Here is a 6000-nt window from a genome sequence, read left to right on the forward strand (position 1 = left end):
AGCTGCTGGGGCCCCAGGCGCTTTGGGAGGAGAAAGGCACCGCTGAGGCCGCCTGCTGGCCCCCGGTGACCCTCCTCGCAAGTGAGGTCGGCTGAGCAGGAGGGCTTGACCTGGCCCTTCGGGCGTCGAGGTCCGATGAGCAGCCGGCTCTGCAGAAGGGACGATGCCCAGAGACAGCCAGGGGGCAACGCCTATCTGGCAGGAGTGGACGAGGCCAACAGGGTCTTTCACGAGAAGGTCCGAGTGAGTGGAGGTGCAGCTCTTGACTTGGCCTTTCGAATCCATGTAACCTTCGCTCATTTTCCCCTTGAAAACCACCCTGATCCCCAGCAACCAGGCACGTGTCCAGGCCGTTTACTCTGTCCTGTGGCTGCCCTGCATGGCGGCGTGGGCACAGCTGGGACACGGCAAGGCCCCGGCCATGGCCTTGGATCAGCGGGGGGCATGGAGCCCAGGTAGAGCCACGGGGTGCCAGGAGACCTCTGCTGGGACTTTGGGGGCGAGGCTTCTCTCTCTTTCACTAACCTTGAACCGGGAGGATGCTGCTCTGCAGCTGCTGGTGGCCACTGGGGAGTATATAGAGCCCTGGAAGGAAGCCAACATGGAGAACAGAGCCGAGATAGAGAAACCGGGTCTCAGCGATGCTTGAGTCCGTATATCAAGCCATATACCTTTGCCAATAAATTCTCTTTTTGGTTTAACCCAATTTGACTTGGGTTTTCTATCATTTGCAACCAAAACACCAATCCACAAACTTACACTTTTATCTCTAATCCCAGACCAGTCCCTTTTCTAGAATGACTTACCCAATATTTGCTCATTATTTTATCCTTCACAAACAGTGATTGTTAAATTCCAAGAGCGTTAAAAATAACACCAATGCGAATGCTAACACCCTCAACATAATTTTCCACAACAGAATTAGATCTAAGACAATCAAGGGAGGAGCAGGGAATCCATTTAAAGGCTTCACTCAAATGAAGACCTTATTTCATATACTCGTGATCTAGAGGATCAGGAAACAAACACTAGCTACAGAGGGTGAGGTTTTCTACATCTGTATGGCTCTCTGACTCATTCAGCAGAAGTTGGAGTTGCAGGATTGTAGATGTGAAACTGCAAAATTGTTTACTTCTGATTTTTCTATGTGCCGCTAGAGAAAGCGGCCTGAGATGGATTGTGGCTCTCAATTTACGACCTCACGGTGTAGATAATCCCCATATTCATACCTGATTGAATTTCAGTATGTAAAACAGGTTGACAAGCCCACTGGCCCGATCTGGCCCACTGCCGATTCGTGTGAACAGAGTTTCTCGGGAACATACCCACACCCGCTCGTCCACCTGGTCTCCAGAGCTGCCTTGTGTCGCACAGCTGAACAGTAGTGACAAGTCCACTAAGCCTAAAATCACTTATTATCTGGCCCTTTACAGAAAGAGTTTGCTTACTCCTGTTCTAGAAACTCATGTTTGTTTGTTTGTTTGTTTAAAAAAAGACCCTCAATTAAAAAGTCTTCAGCAAATCATTTTTCATTGCACAATGTAGATATGATTTTAAATAAATAAATTTGTTATGGCTGGTGTGGCTCAGTGGTTGAACGTCGACCCCTGCAGCAAGAGGTCACTAGTTCAATTCCTGGTCAGGACACATGCCCAGGTCGTGGTCCCGATCCCAGTGAGGGGCATGCAGGGGGCGAATCGATGTTCTCTCTCATCGATGTTTCTCTCTCCCTCTCACTTCTTCTCTCTCTAAAATCAATCAAGGGAAAATAATTAACAAAATAAATCTGAACGCAGTATAACTAAGTTCGCTTGTTTTTTTCTAAACCTGACTTTCTCCTCTTCAGTTGCTACCAGTCTCTGCTGTTCTCGTCCAGAGCTGAACGTGGTGTGGGCGTCTGGGTTCAGCCTTGCGGTGCCCGGGCACGGCTCCAGGGCTGGCTCACAGGAATGACGGGCAGCTTGCCACGGCGAATCTTGTTTCTCTGCTCTTGTGTAACTAACTGCTCCCGCTAACCCTTCAGCTTGCCTCTGTGTCTCGATGTCCAAGCCCTTCTGTGGGACAAGCAGGGCCCATGGAAGAATGTCCAAGGGGGGTCCCGGGAGCTAGGGCTGGGCATCTGGATGGGAGGAAACTCACCCGAGGGCTGTGGAGACTGGGACGAAGGTCTGAGACCAGCGTATGGAATGCAGGGTTGAAAACCGCTTCTCTAGTATAATCAGGCAGCCGGTAAATTTGGAAAACAGGTTGTATAAAAGACAAACACGTGACCTTGCCCCCTGGATTTGAAGGAAATGGCAAGAACTATCTGCTAATAGATAACCACTGCATTGTATAGATAACCATTGCTTTGTGTACACAGAAACTGATTGCTCCCTCAGGCATAACAGCCAACTGCACATATCTGCTTCTGTACATGCTTGCTCGCAAATTCCTTAACAGGGGCTAAGACACCTGTACAAGCAGCCCTCCCCCTGAGCTCGGGGCTGCTCTCTCCTCTGCGTAGGATGGGACAGTCGCCGCGCGGCTGATAAAGCTCTCTGCATTTGAACCCAGTTCGGAGTCTGAGTCTGCTCTGTCTCGTTGGTCTACAACAGTTGCCATAATGTCACAGCTGCCCCTAGCTGCCCCGTCTCAGCAGGTGCTGCAGCTAGCTTGGTGTCTTTGTGACTCTGGCTCTTCCTTACAGCACTCGGGCTCCCCATGCTGAGGCTCGAGTGGGGGATGGCGCCTCCGTGGGCTGGCCCTCCCTCCCTGCTCCTGCGCGTCCTCATCACTCCACCGTGTACGCTGGCTCCTCCTTGTGAACTGGCCGAGAGGTGTGAGAGCCCAGGGCTGGAGACCTTCTAAGATCTGTGCTCGAGACCGAATGTTTGTGTCCTCCCAGAATTCATATGATAAATCCCAAAGCCCACTGTGATGTTATGTGGAGGTGGGGCCTTTGGGAGTAATAAGGGTGAAGCCCTCATAAATGGAATTAATTCCCTTATCAGATAGACCCCCACGGGAGGACAGAGCAAGAAGACGGCCATCCATGAACCGGGAAGCAGGTCCTCACCAGATGCTGAACTTACCAGGGCCTCGATCTTGGACTCCCAGGCTCCGGGACAGGGAGAAATAAATGTTTGTCGTTGAAGCCACCCAGCTATGGTATTTTCAAGCTAACAGCCCAAACAGACTAAGGCAATCTGGCATGTGTGGAATTCCCTTGTGATTGGCTTTATAAGAAAAGGGATTTGGGCCTCTGGACTTGCCTTCGCTCAATTCCTCTCAGTGGGAGTTTGACCTAAATACTTTCGGTAAGCAGTATCCTTCTCCTCTTCACTCACCGCTAAGAGGGCTGAGCAGCACCGAGGCGTGCGCGACACACTGAAGACGCTGCCTCTGAGGTGGCTGTCCGGGGTGGGTTCTGCTCATGATCCATGTGTCTCAGTCCTGGGCTGCGTGTCAGCTTGGCAGAGAATCTTACAATTCTTTGTGTTTCTGTCAGTCTGTTGTTATATCGCCTCTTTCATTTCTGATTTTATTTATTTGGGTTCTCTCTCTCTTTTTTCTTGATGGGTCTGGCTAAGGGTTCATCACTCTTGTTTATCTTTTCCAAGAACCAACTCTTAGATTCACTGATCCTTTGTATTTTGTCTCTGTGTCATTTATTTCCATTCTGATCTTTATTATTTTCTACCTTCTGGTCTTTTCTTGGTGTTCTCTTTATAATTCTTTTACTTGTAGGGTTAGATGGTTTATTAGGGCTTTTTCTTGTTTCTTGAGGTAGCCGTGTAATGCTATGAAGTTCCCTCTCGGGACCGCTTTCACTGGTCCGCTAGGTTTTGGGTTTTTGTGTATTCATTTCCATTTGTTTCCAGGCAGTTTTTCATTTCTTGCTTGATCTCTCGGGCAACCCATTCATCGTTTAATAACATGCTATTTAGCCTCCGTGTATTTGAGTGTTTTTAAATTTTTTTATTGTAGTTGATTTCTAGTTTCATGCCACTGTGATCAGAGAAGATGCTTGGTATGATATCAACCTTTCTGAATTTGTATAGACTTGTTTTTTGTCCTTACATAGGGTCTATCTTTGAGAATGTTCCATGTGCACTTGAGAAGAATGTATATTCTGCTGCTTTGGGATAAAATGTTCTGTAAATATCAGTTAGATCTATCTGATTTAGTGTGTCATTCAAGAATGCTGTTTCCTTGTTGATTTTTTGTAGAAACTAAAAAAAAAAAAATGCCCATTTACCATTGTAACAACAACAACAAAAGATACCTGGAAATAAATGTAACCAAGGAGGTTGTGGGGTTGGGGGGTTGGAAGATGGACATTTTTTAACCTTGTGTTAATGCATTCTCGGAATGGGGTGGGGTGGGGTGGGGAGAACACCTGACCCGACCAGGTGTGTTGGGCGAGTCATTTGCATGTGAATAAGGGTTTGTTATCTTTTGGCTTCAAGGTCTCTTCCCGTAAAAAAGCAAGAGACAAAGCTAGGGTGACTGCAGTAATGCTATCTCAAGGAAATAATTTACTTAAATCCACTTGTGACCTGGGGGTACCAGCCTGCAAATAAATGGGACTGCGTCCAGAGAGCTGGAGCATCTGCTACCTTGCAAATCTCCCCTTCACTCCAACCAGCGTGTGGTTGTAGTTTCATTGCGTTACACCAATCCCGGCAGGCTGAGAGATGGCAGGAGGTAAAAGTCCAGTACTTGGAAAACTGCAGGACATTGGAAAAAGAAATAGAGGAAGAAACAAACAAGTGGATGTGTATGCCGTGTCCAGGGATTGGAAGAATTAACATCATTAAAATGTCGATACTACACAAAGCAATCTATTGACTCAACACAATCCCTATTAAAATAACAGTAGTGCCCAGGCCAGTTTTTCTCAGTGGTTAGAGCATCAGCTTGAGGACCAGAGAGTCCTGGGTTCAGTTCCTGTTAAGGGCATGTACCTCAGTTGCAGTTTGTCCCCATCCCAGTTGGGTCATGTGGGTGGCAACCAGTCGATGTGTCTCTCTCACATCAATGTGATGTTTCTCTCCCTCTTCCTCCCTCTTTCCCTCTTGCCGTATCTGAAGATAAATGCAAAAATGTCCTTGGGTGAGGATTAAAAAAAAAAATGTCAGTGGCATACTTCACAGAACTAGAACAAATACTCCAAAAATTTATATGGAACTAGAAAGACTCTGAATAGCCTCAGCAATCTTGAGAAAGAAGACAAAGTTGGAGGAAATCACAGTACTGGATATCAAACTATACTACAAAGCCATGTAATCAAAACAGCCTGGTACTGGCACAAGAACAGACATATAGACCAGTGGAACAGAACAGAGACCCCAGAAATCAACCTACACAATTACAGTCAATTAATATTTGTTTATTTATTTATTTTTTATCCTCACCCAAGGATATTTTTCCATTTTTTGTACAGATAGAGTGGGAGGGAGAGAGAGGAAGGGAGAGAGAGAGAGAAACATCGACGTGAAGGGACACATCGAGTGCCTGCCACCCGCACGACCAACCAGGGCCGGGGACAAACTGCAACCGAAGTACGTGCCCTTAGTGGGAACCGAACCCGGGTCTCTCCGGACCGCAGGCCGACACTCTAACCGCTGAGCCAAACTGGCCAGGGCCAGTCAATTAATATTTGACAAAGGAGGCAAGAACACACAATGGAGTAAAGACAGTCTCCAGAAATCAACCTACACAATTACAGTCAATTAATATTTGACAAAGGAGGCAAGAACACACAATAGAGTAAAGACAGTCTCCAGAAATCAACCTACACAATTACAGTCAATTAATATTTGACAAAGGAGGCAAGAACACACAATGGAGTAAAGACAGTCTCTTCAACAAAGGGTGTTGGGAAAATTGGACAGCTACATGCAAAAGATGAAACTAGACCACTAACTTACACCACACACAAGAGTAAACTCAAAATGGACAAAAGACTTAGGTGTAGCTCTGGCTGGTTGGGTTCCGAGGTTAGAGCATTGGACC

At 46.9% G+C, this 6000-nt stretch overlaps 1 protein-coding gene across 2 annotated transcripts in view; it reads right to left on the minus strand.

Moving 5' to 3' along the window:
* LOC118619951 (solute carrier family 23 member 1-like) overlaps positions 1-3137 on the minus strand; it is a 42085-nt gene extending 38948 nt beyond the window's left edge. For both annotated transcript variants that reach the window (XM_036246840.1, XM_036246839.1), the window contains exon 1: positions 3075-3137. The gene's annotated coding sequence lies outside the window, so the exon portion shown is untranslated. The remainder of the gene's footprint in view (positions 1-3074) is intronic.
* Between the last annotated feature and the right edge of the window lie 2863 nt (positions 3138-6000).

This window comes from Molossus molossus, unplaced genomic scaffold (genome assembly GCF_014108415.1).
Source record: "Molossus molossus isolate mMolMol1 unplaced genomic scaffold, mMolMol1.p scaffold_m16_p_7, whole genome shotgun sequence".
In the NCBI taxonomy this organism is placed as follows: domain Eukaryota; kingdom Metazoa; phylum Chordata; class Mammalia; order Chiroptera; family Molossidae; genus Molossus; species Molossus molossus.